We start from the raw sequence: 11,244 nt of genomic DNA on the forward strand, positions 1-11,244 counted from the left end.
CGGATTAAAAATGTGTGTGTCGGGATCCCTGGGTGGCGCAGCGGTTTGGCGCCTGCCTTTGGCCCAGGGCACGATCCTGGAGTCCCGGGATCGAATCCCACGTCAGGCTCCCGGTGCATGGATCCTGCTTCTCCCTCTGCCCGTGTCTCTGCCTCTCTCTCTCTCTGTGTGACTATCATAAATAAATAAAAATTTTAAAAAAATGTGTGTGTCTGTGTGTCTATAGAATGGAATATTATGCAGTCTTAAAAGGGGGGAAATTTTGACATAAGCTACAACGGTGGATGAATCTTGAAGACATTACACTGAGTTGAAAGAAGACAGTCACAAAAAAACAAACGCTATATAAGTTCATTTACATGAGGTATCTAGAGCAGTCAAATTTATGGAAAAGAAAGTAGAATTGTGGTTGCACAGGGGTTGGGTCAAGGGGAATGGGGATTTGTTTAATGGTTATGGAGTTTCAGTTTTGCGAGATGAAGAATGTTGTGAGTCAATGGCAGTACAACAGTGGGGAAGTACTCGATGCCCTCAAACTGTACACTTTAGAAAAAACTGTACACTTTAAAAGGGCTAAGATAGTAAGTTTTATGTTAGGGGTGTTTTACCACAATTAAGAATTTTTTTAGGGAAAAAAAAAAAAAAGAATTTTTTTAGGGGCACTTGGGTGGCTCAGTGGTTGGGCATCTCCCTTTGGCTCAGGTTGTGATCCCACCCAGGGTCCTGGGACCGAGTCCTGCAACAGGCTCCCCATAGGGAGCCTGCTGCTTCTCCCTCTGCCTATGTTTCTGCCCCCCTCTCTCTGTGTCTCTCGTGAATAAATAAATAAAAATCTTTAAAACAATAAAATAAAAAATTTTTTTAGAATGTGACTCTGGGGATCCCTGGGTGGCTCAGCTGTTTGGTGCCTGCCTTCGGCCCAGGGCCTGATCCTGGAGTCCCGGGATCAAGAACCACATGGGGCTCCCTGCGTGGGGCCTGATTCTCCCTCTGCCTGTGTCTCTGCCTCTCTCTCTCTCTCTCTCTGTCTGTCTCTCATGAATAAATAAATAAAATCTTAAAAAGAAAAAAAAGAATGTGACTCTGATGGTCTGTATTGTCAGGCCAAGAACTGATGATCACTGTGGGGTCTCTGCTCCATTTGGTCTCACAGGGCCGAATCCAAAGCACTTCCTGCTGGACTGATAAGGGCGGGCGGGCCTCCAGGGCTTTCCAGGGGAGACCAGAGGAGCTGACAAGGAATCCGAATCTCACGCTAGGGTAGGGGAGGGCAGAGGAGGGAGAGGAGAGCCAGGGCCAGAGCAGAGCCAGGGCCCCAAAGCAATGCAGCACCTGCCAGGAGGTCCTCAGGGAACTCTGTCGGTCTCCTCAGGACTGAAGGGGAGAGGTGGGCTCTCAGCCGGGGATTGTGGGGAGGAAGGGTCCCCAAAGAACTTCCCAGGCAGCAAAGGTGAAATCCTGGAGCTGAGTTCGGCCAAGTTTAGGAAAGGACAGAGGCAGCGAGCAAGAGAGGGAGTGGAGGAGGGCAGAGCCCACAAAGGCAGGGCCGGTCGGAGTCCAGACCTTACTTCACAAGCAATGAGGAGCCTTTAGAAGTTGCTGATTTTTCAATCAAGGTAGAAACTACAAACAGTAAAATGCACCGGTCCTTAGTGTAGAGGGGAAGAAGGTGGTAGATGTCTGCATGCGTGTAACTACCAGGGGCATCAGGAGGGAGGACTCTTGCCCCCAGGGGCTCCCTCATGGCTCCTCCCAGCCAGTACCCGCCTCCCCCACAGTAACTACCATTCTGACTTCTCTCACTATAAACTCGTCTGACATACTTTTGAACCTCCCATAAATGAAATCTTACGGCAACGGCACGTGCCCTTTGGAGTCTGGCTTCTCTCACTGAACAGGCCGTGTAGGAGCTTTTCTTTGCGGCCTGGTGCGCCTTTGTATGGGCAAACCATAATTTATCCATTCGTTCTTCTGCTGATGGAGATTTGTGTGGCTTTCAGCTTTATCTCTACAGCTGCTGTGAGCAACGGTGGTGTGCGTATCTCCTGGCGCACAGACGCATGGTGCCTGTGGGACTCACCGCAATGCGGGGTAGACAGGTCTCCCTTTAGCGGCCTAGAAGGTCTTCAGCAGATAACAGACACAATCAGATGTGTAGTTTGGGAGAATCACACAAACTTCCGTGTGAAGCCTAGAGAAGCTTCGACAATGGTGAGGGTCAGGGACTCATGTTCCAGTCTTGCACTCAGGAAGGTGTCTTGTACAAAACAGAAACTTAACAAAACTCTAGCTTGCAACTTGCTTCTTCCTCCTTTCTTGTGCAACCAAAGGTTGACCTTGCATTCTAGAGTGACCCCAGGGAGACCGTGTCCTTAATGATCTAGATAAGATTGACTCGAACCACATGCCAAACCTCAAAACTTTCCAAGGACCATTGTTTAATTTTGGTGTGTGATGAAAAGATCAGATTGTCGTGGATGTTGGCTCGCAACTACTGTTTCCACATATTTACATAAATTAAATGAGTTCCTTTTATCTTTCCTTCTCTGCCTTCCTGCCTGTCAGGGGCCATGCTCTTAGCCAGGTCACTGTTCTGCTTCTCAGATAGTTTGGTGAGAAAAAGCCCGTGGCTTGCATTCAGACAGACCTAGGATTCATTCCTGAATGATATGTATTGTAAATCCTAGGGCAACTACTAAAAAAAATAAAACAGAGGATAGCTAAGAGAAGAAAAATGTAGAAAAGACAACGTGGAATTTAAAGGATACCTTTTAATCCAAAAAGAAAAATCAGGAAAAGAGGGAAAAGCACAGCCAGGACAAATAGAAAACCAGCAACAAACTAGTCAACCTAAACCCAGTTGAATCCATGATGACATGAAATGGTGAGGGACTTGACACTCCAAACCAAAGGCAGAGATTGTGATGATGGATAAAAAAAGCAATACCTAGGGGCTCCTGGGTGGTTCCGATGTTGAGCGTCTGCCTTTGGCTCAGGTTGTGATCCCGGGATCCTGGGGTCGAATCGCACATCAGGCTCCCTGGACAGAACCTGCTTCTCCTTCTGCCTGTTTCTCTCTCTCTCTCTCTCTCTCTCTCTCTCTTTCTCTCTGTGTCTTTCATGAATAAATAAATAAAATCTTAAAAAAAAAAAAAAAGCAAGACCTAGAGTGATGTATTTTTTTAATTCTGGCATAATTCACATACACTGTTGTATTAGCTTCAGGTGTACCATAGAGTGATTTGACAATTCTATACATTTCTCAGTGCCCACTATGGTAAATGCACTCTGAAACCCCTTCACAGAGTGGTATGTTTTAATTGAGACCTCTTAGTTAAGCTGGGACTATGTTTCTTGAATATTCTCTCTTTCTGCATAGTTCTGGATGCCACAAAACAAGTTTAGCTTGCAGTTTGGAAGGAGGAACTGGAGTTGCTTCCACACCCAGACGGTTGCCACTTGTGGGTGTTATTGCTCACCTGCTAGCTGTCCTGTTGGCGTGGGGTAGCGGCGGGGCCTGAATTCAGCACCACTGCATCTCCTCCTTCACCTGCTTCTGACTCTGCTCAGATGTGTGATCAAAGGCTCATGCTTTTCTCCCGGGACATGCTCATCATCAAAGAGAGAGGCTTGAAGGCAGTGAGAGAAAATGTGTTCCACAACCTCGTGGGTTCCACTGATTCTCACAGGCTCCATTTTTGTCCTTGCTCTGCACATACCCCTTTGTGTCCCTGTCCTCTTCCTGACTGCCTGTCCTGCTGACTTCAGACTGTAACAGTGAGCATAGAAGACTACTTGCCCAGCTCCCACAATTACAGATTCCTAGTAACCACATCCTACTCAAATTCCTGCAAAGCACATTGGAAAATTGTTCTGGTAGTTTCTTGCAAAGTTAAGCATACCTTCCTTATGACCTAGAGATTCCACTCCTCAGTGTTTACTTCAGAGTGAATAAAATCATATGTCCACACCGAGACCCATGTAAGAATTTCATAGCAGCTTAACACATAGCCCAAGTATCCACCAAAAAACAGATGAACACACTGTAGCATAGCCACACAACAAATACAGTAATAGAATGAAACAAACTACGGATAAACACAATATAGGTAAGGCTCAAAGATATTATGCTGAGAAAAAGAAGGCAGTCACAAAATGTATGAATGCTTCCATTTCTATGAAGTTCTACAACAGACACGAGTGGCCCATGATGAAGGAGTGCAAATAGTGGTGCTTGCATCCCCACTGGGGTTGGGCAGGAGGGATCTTTCTGGGGTGATAGAGATGCTCTCTGTCTCAACAAGATCTTGGGCCACTTGGGTGTAGGTACTTGTCAGAAATCACTGAACTATACATTTCCATTCTGTTCTTCCCACTTGTGTGCAAAGTAAACCTCAGTTTCTAAAAACTAGCTTGAGAGAGGCCCAAGGAACGAAACTCCATGTGTATTTCAAAATTTTTAAAAAGCTTTTTTTTAAACAAAAACCAGGCCCTGGGGTATGTCAGCAGGAAAGACATCATATACGGTGTCCCTCCCCACTTTTCCGCCAGAGGATACATCCCAGGACCCCCGAGGGATGCCCGAAACCCTGGATGTACCAGCTCTTGTATGTGTACTACACTTTTTCCTCTACATATGTACAGATGGCAAAGTCGCGTTTATACATTGGGCACAGTGAAAGATTACAATAATAATAAAATGGAACGATCACAACGATACTGTAATAAATGTCATGTGAATGTGGTTTCTCTCTCTCTCTCTCTCAAAATATTCTACTGCACTCCCCCTTCTTCTTGTGATGTGAGCTGCTAACATGCACGCGTGACCACTTGTGATGTGAGCTGCTAACATGCACACGTGACCAGGTGGAGCGAGGGGAGTGAGGTGGCGCAGGCTCCTGCGGACCTGGCAGTTTGTCGCAAGGAGGATCTGCTGTTTCCAGACAGTCCCGGAAAGGGCGGATAAGGGGGGCCGCTACTGCATTCCTGGGGAAGAGCCGGCGCCAAGCAGTCCGAGGTCCCCTCCAGGGATCTAGCCTGCGGGGACCACCTGCAGGCCTGGCTGCCTCTGCCACTGCCTGGGCAGCTCAAGGGGAAGCGCAGTGGAGTGTAGAATAGCCTCCATTGGCCGACTCCCTGCCGCCTGGGGGGCGATCCTCCTCCAGCCCACACTTTCCCTCCTAGTCTCTTACGGTGAGGACTTGCAGGCTCCAGTGGGCTCTTCTGCCAGGGGTATATACAGGGCAAATGAAAGGCTGCCAGGCTTCCTTGGAGTAACTCGGGGACACCCGGGGTGAGCTCTGTCTCCACCACGGGCTTGACCTTCCTCCACAGGGGCTGCTGATTGAGTCACCCCTTCCCAGAGCAGAAGTCAAAACTGACCACTTGTTCAGAAGGAATGGAGAAGGGGAAGCACACTTGTCTTGGGAGGGGAAGGGGACTATGAGGTAGGGTAGGGACAGATGGTGGCAGGACAGGGTGACATCTTCCCCCCGCCTGGGCCCCCTTCTGCCCTCTGGCCCCAGCCAAACGCTCACCGGCATGCCCAGGTCTTGGTCTGATAAGAAGGAATCGAAACTGTGTTCCATGGGTGACTTAGGCAGTTAAGAGTCTGCCTTTGGCTCAGGTCATGATCTCGGGCCAGGGTCATGGGATCAAGTCCCTGCATCGGGCTCCCTGCTCCGTGGCAGAGAGCCTGCTTCTCTCTCTCCTTCTGCCTGCCGCTCCCCCTGCTTGCACTCTCTCTTTAATAAAAAAAAAAAAAAAAAAAAAAAAGAAGTAGGAATCAAAACTACTCAGAACTCAAGGAACTTCTACTGGAATCCACAGCTTTCCAGGAAAAGGAGGGTACATATATACAACAATGACTCTTCCGGGAGCCCTGAAACAAATAACCCCAGCGCCGGCGTAGGGTGGAAACGTTCAGCACGGTGATACTCAAACTTTAGTGAGCCCAGAATCTTTCCCAGGGCCTGGGATTGGGTAGTTTGGAGGTGTCTGGAATTCTGCATTTCCAACAGACCCCTCACACCGAGCTGGGTAACCCATATTACAAGCCTGGGAGGCACTTTAAGGAAAAAGAACACACGCTTAACTAAAATAGATGACTAAATAAACACACTGCTGGGGCCCTGCCCACAGGTCACACAAAGGAGTGGCCTTGCAGTCAGAGCCTCTTAGGCCTGCTGGTGAGCCCACCTCTGAGCCCAGAGGATTCTGATGTCAGAGGCAGGTGGCACACCATAGAAGAAGCACAGACTAGCACAGGATGTGTACTGAGGCTGCATGCCCAGCGCTGGGCTTGGCTCTGGGACCACAGACCAAGGAGATGTTGTCCTTTCCCTCCAGCGGTTCATAAATCATCAGGGTTGGTGGGGATGCAAGTTGTGAAATGCACTGATGGACAATGAAGGAAGCATATTCAGCCTGCGGTCGGGGCACAGCAGCTGAGTGAGGCCAGGCAGGTTACTTGAACTCTGTCAGCCTCAGTTTCCTCATCCATAAGATGAAGCTAATCATGGGGCCTTATTTCATTAGGTTGTGAGGACCAAGTGAGCTGGTGCTTGTGAGGCACCGAAGTCAGTGCAAGGAATAAGCACTCCTGAAATTCTGTTTGTTCACATACCGTACTTGCGGGTGGCCCCTGGACTGAGTCTTGAGGCAGTGGTGATATCCCTTCCATGGACGGCGGGGATAAGGAGCCGAAGAGCATGCTGCACCGGAGAATCACTGGGGGCCCGTGTGAACAATCATGCAGTACCAGATGTGCAGAAGTAATCTTATCATATCAACAAATTAGCCAGACACACCACCGCTCTGCCTTTAGTGCTTGTGTGACTAATCTTACTTGCCAATTTCCTGTAAATCAACTTATATGCATTTGTTTTTAAAAGAAAACTTCAGGGGTGCCTGGGTGGCTCAGTTGGTTAAACATCTGCCTTGAGCCCAGGTCATGATGCTGGGGTCCTAGGATGGAACCCTAAGCAGGGAGCCTGCTTCTCCCTCTCCCTCTGCCTCTTCCCCCACCCAATGTTCTCTCTCTCAAAAAAATAAATACAATTTTTAAAAAGATTAATAAGATAAATAAATAAAAGCAAACTTCATGGCATCACCATAAATGAAAACCATCACCACTCCCATAAATAAGAACTCCTGGTGGGCAAAATGGGTGAAGGTGGTCACCCAAATTTTGGGGGGACACAAATATTGAAACCATTGCAGTCAACAAATACTCTGCACATCATAAAATCTAGAAAAATAATTTTTTTTAAATTTAATTTCCTGGTGGGCAGCCCGGGTGGCTCAGCAGTTTAGCGCCACCTCCGGCCTGGGCTGTGATCCTGGAGTCCTGGGATCAAGTCTCACATCGGGCTCCCTGCATGGAGCCTGCTTCTCCCTCTGCCTGTGTCTCTGCCTCTCTCTCTCTCTCTCTCTCTCTGTGTCTCTCATGAATAAATAAATAAAATCTTTAAAAAAATTAATTTCCTGGCACTATAATACTTTCCTACTTTTTTGGCTGCATACTCTTTGCTTCTCTCTGTGGGATGAAGATGTGACACATTTTCCATAAAGGAAGTAGGAAGACCATCTACTTCTTGAAGTCCACCGCGTGTGTACTCTGGGACACATTCCATTGGGACGTGTTTCTGGCCCCACAACTTTTTATCTGGACCCAGGTGGTCTGGCACAATGGGCAGGAGGAGGGTTCCAGAAGCCATTCCTAAACTGGGACAGCTGGGAATCACTGAATTATTCACCGAAGTGTCTGTGAACCACATACATATATCCCATTCAACCTAGAATAAACATATGCCCAACTCAACAACTCTCTTAGTTCGATCCCCAAAATGCATATGGCCTCTCCGATACTACCTGACCCAAGAGGCCTTATGATAGAGGAGAAGTCAGAGGCGAAGGAGACGATAGTGTTAATCAGTTCACTCAATACATCTTAGCTCTTTTTTTTTTTTTTTTTCTGGTTACATCTTAGCTCTTGCAAATGTTATGCATGCCTGTGGCCCTGCAAACCCATTGCCTCTGCAGTGAAGAACCCTGAAGTCCAAGCTTCTCGGTGACCCCACCTCTGGGTTCTGCTCCTAAACTTGCCGGGAAGACAGACAGCGGTCGGGCTGGCAGCCAGCGGCACTTGCCATAGGAAGATGAAACCTGGTTTGTTTATAGCTCCTGGCCCCAACCCATGCCTTTCCTCTCCGTGGCTCCCCTGCCCCCCTCCTTCCCTACGCTGCTTTCAGGAGCCAAGTCCCTCTTCATTCACCAGGAACGCCCCAGAAAAGGAACCAGTGTTTATGGACACCAGTGGGCCAAGGATTTTACATCTGTCACCTCTGGTCAAGCTCCTGTCAGGCCTTGCTGTGCTGAATCATCAAGGAATCTAAGAATCAGAGAAGTGCCCCGTGCCACACCTGTAATGAGCAGCCGAACCAGAATAAAGACTGGGTCACCCTGGCTTGCAGGTCTGGCACTCCTCCTGCCGCCCCCAGTGGCCCCTCTCTCCATTTTGGTGTCCCTGGAAGAGATGGCCTGAGCGACCAGCCACCAGCTACTGACCTGCTGAGTCGATGCCACCAGCGCTGCTTAATCAGTCCACGTCCTAGTGATCTGTTGCGTGAAATTATACAAAAACTGAGTAGCTTCAAACAATGACAACATTCACCTGGCTCACAAATCTGAACTCCAGCAGCGCCCGGTGGGGAGAGCTCGTCTCTGCCCCAGAGTGGGAGCCAGATGGACTTTTTTTTTTAATTTTATTTTTTTAAATTTTTATTTATTTATGATAGTCACACAGAGAGAGAGAGAGAGAGAGAGAGGCAGAGACACAGGCAGAGGGAGAAGCAGGCTCCATGCACCGGGAGCCCGAAGTGGGATTCGATCCCGGGTCTCTAGGATCGCGCCCTGGGCCAAAGGCAGGCGCCAAACCGCTGCGCTACCCAGGGATCCCTTTTATTTTTTTTTTTTTAAAGGTTTTATTTATTTGAGAGAGAGAGAGTGTGTGTGTACAAGCAGGGGAGAGGGAGAAGCAGGCTGCCCATCAAGCAGGGAGCCTGATATGGGGCTCGATCCCAGGACCGGGAATCATGACCTGAGCTGAAGGCAGCCACTCAACCAACTGAGCCACCCAGGCACCCCCAGATGGACTTTATAACCTAGCCTCAGAGAGCCATTTCCTCCACATTCTACTTCTCCAGGCAGTCCCAAAGTCCCACCCAGGTCCAAGGAGCGGGAGGAGACCTCACCTCTTGGTGGGGAGCAGTAAGACTCTGGAAGGGCTTGGGGACTGGTAATGTTTGGAAGACACAATGACTGCCATGGTCAATAACCAAGTGCTGGGCTCTCCTGGGCGCTGGGCTCAAGGAAGACCTGATAGGTACAGACAAGGAAGTGCTCAGAGACGGGTTTGGTTTTTTTTCTTTTTTTCTTTTTAAGATTTTATTTATTTATTTGAGAGAGAGTGAGAGAGAGATCACAGAGGGAGAAAGAGAAGCAGATTCACCGTTGAGCAGGGAGCCCAACACAGGACTTGATCCCAGGACCCCGGGATCATGACCCAAGCCAAAGGCAGATGCTTAACCGACTGAGCCACTCAAGTGCCCCTCAGTTTTAAGGTAATTTAACACTGGTATAGTGCTGATTATGTGCTGAGCACCGACCTAGGTGCCTTACATTTAATCCTCCATTAGCTTTATGAAGTAGGTGCAATTAATTATGTCTAGTCCACGTGGGATGAAAGCACAGAGAGGTGAAGCAACATGCCCAAGGTCACACAGCCAGAAAGTGTCGCAGCTGGGATTCAGCCTAGGCAGTGCAGCAATGAAGCCTGTGCTGCTAACCCCTGCACCGCCCTGCCTCATTTTTCAGATGCCTTTTCATAGAACGGGCTTCCTTTCACGGGCCCCAACATCTGTTGTGGGGAACATGGTCCCGTGTGGCTGTGTGTTTTCGCTCCCAGGGATGAGGAGACCTCTGCCAGAATCTGTCTCCTGGTTTCATTTTCTTTTTTTTAAGATTTATTTATTTGAGAGAGAGAGAGAGCGAATGGGGAGAGGGAACAGAGGGAGAGGGAGAGAATCTCAAGCAGGCTCCCTGGTGAGCATAGAGCCTGACATGGGGCTCCATCCCAGGACTCTGAGATTATGACCTGACCTGAAATCAAGAGTTATCTGCCCAACTGACTGAGCCACCCAGTCCCTCCTGGTTTCATTTTTGATCAATATTTTCCATGCCTGGGCAGGAGGAAGCCTAGAGCATCAGGTGCTGCTTTGGGTCCTGTCAACACCCTCTCATCCAGGGCTTGTTCCAGAGGGGGCAGCAGGGAACAGGGGGTGGAGGCTGCTCTGCTGAACAGACAGGAACAATGAATCCATTCTCTTTTGTATCCAGGGATTTCCTTGTAAAAAGTTAACATGGAGTGAAATGGTATTTCCCATGGTATTCCCATGGAGTGGAACATGATTTACAGAGGGACCCCGGGGGCAGCCCAGGTGGCTCAGCCGTTTAGTGCTGCTTTCAGTCCAGGGCCTGATCCTGGAGACCTGGGATCAAGTCCCACGTCGGGCTCCCTGCATGGAGCCTGCTTCTCCCTCTGCCTGTCTCTGTCTCCGTCTCAGTGTGTGTGTGTGATGAATAAATAAATAAAATCTAAAAAAAAAAAAAAAAAAAGGAACCCAGGGGTCAAAGCAAGAGCCAGACACTTTGAGAGTCAGCCAAACTTGTCTTCAAATCATTCAAGTCCAAGCTTCCTCATGGTCGGATGAGGCTGGACAGATGGTTGGATGACCAACCATGGTTACTTCTCCTCAGTGGTCCCCTACTCCTTCTGTAGATGGGGGTAATACTTGTTTCATATAATGTGCCTGTTATGAAATGAGAAGACATATACCACACAACAGGCACGTAGCGATGTTCTCTTGCTTTACCTTGGCCTCCTGGTATGTGTCCAGACCTACATCCTGCACCCAAAATCTCTGAACAATATATAACCATGTGGAGCTTTCACCTCTAGTTTCTAGACACTCTACCTCTAGTAATATGGCCTAACATGGTATTATTTTTAGCAGCCCTGTCATTCAGTGGTTCTTACCAATTAATATCCTATAGTTCTTTCCATATGTCACAGCTGGTCCTCAGCCTCCTCCCAGCAACCATCATAATTTGCCCAGGTGCAGACATTGATGGTTGGTAGTGTTCCAGAAATGTGGCAAATCCCAGGCTCCTTCCTCTATGACT

The sequence above is a fragment of the Canis aureus genome, chromosome 16 (genome assembly GCF_053574225.1).
Source record: "Canis aureus isolate CA01 chromosome 16, VMU_Caureus_v.1.0, whole genome shotgun sequence".
In the NCBI taxonomy this organism is placed as follows: domain Eukaryota; kingdom Metazoa; phylum Chordata; class Mammalia; order Carnivora; family Canidae; genus Canis; species Canis aureus.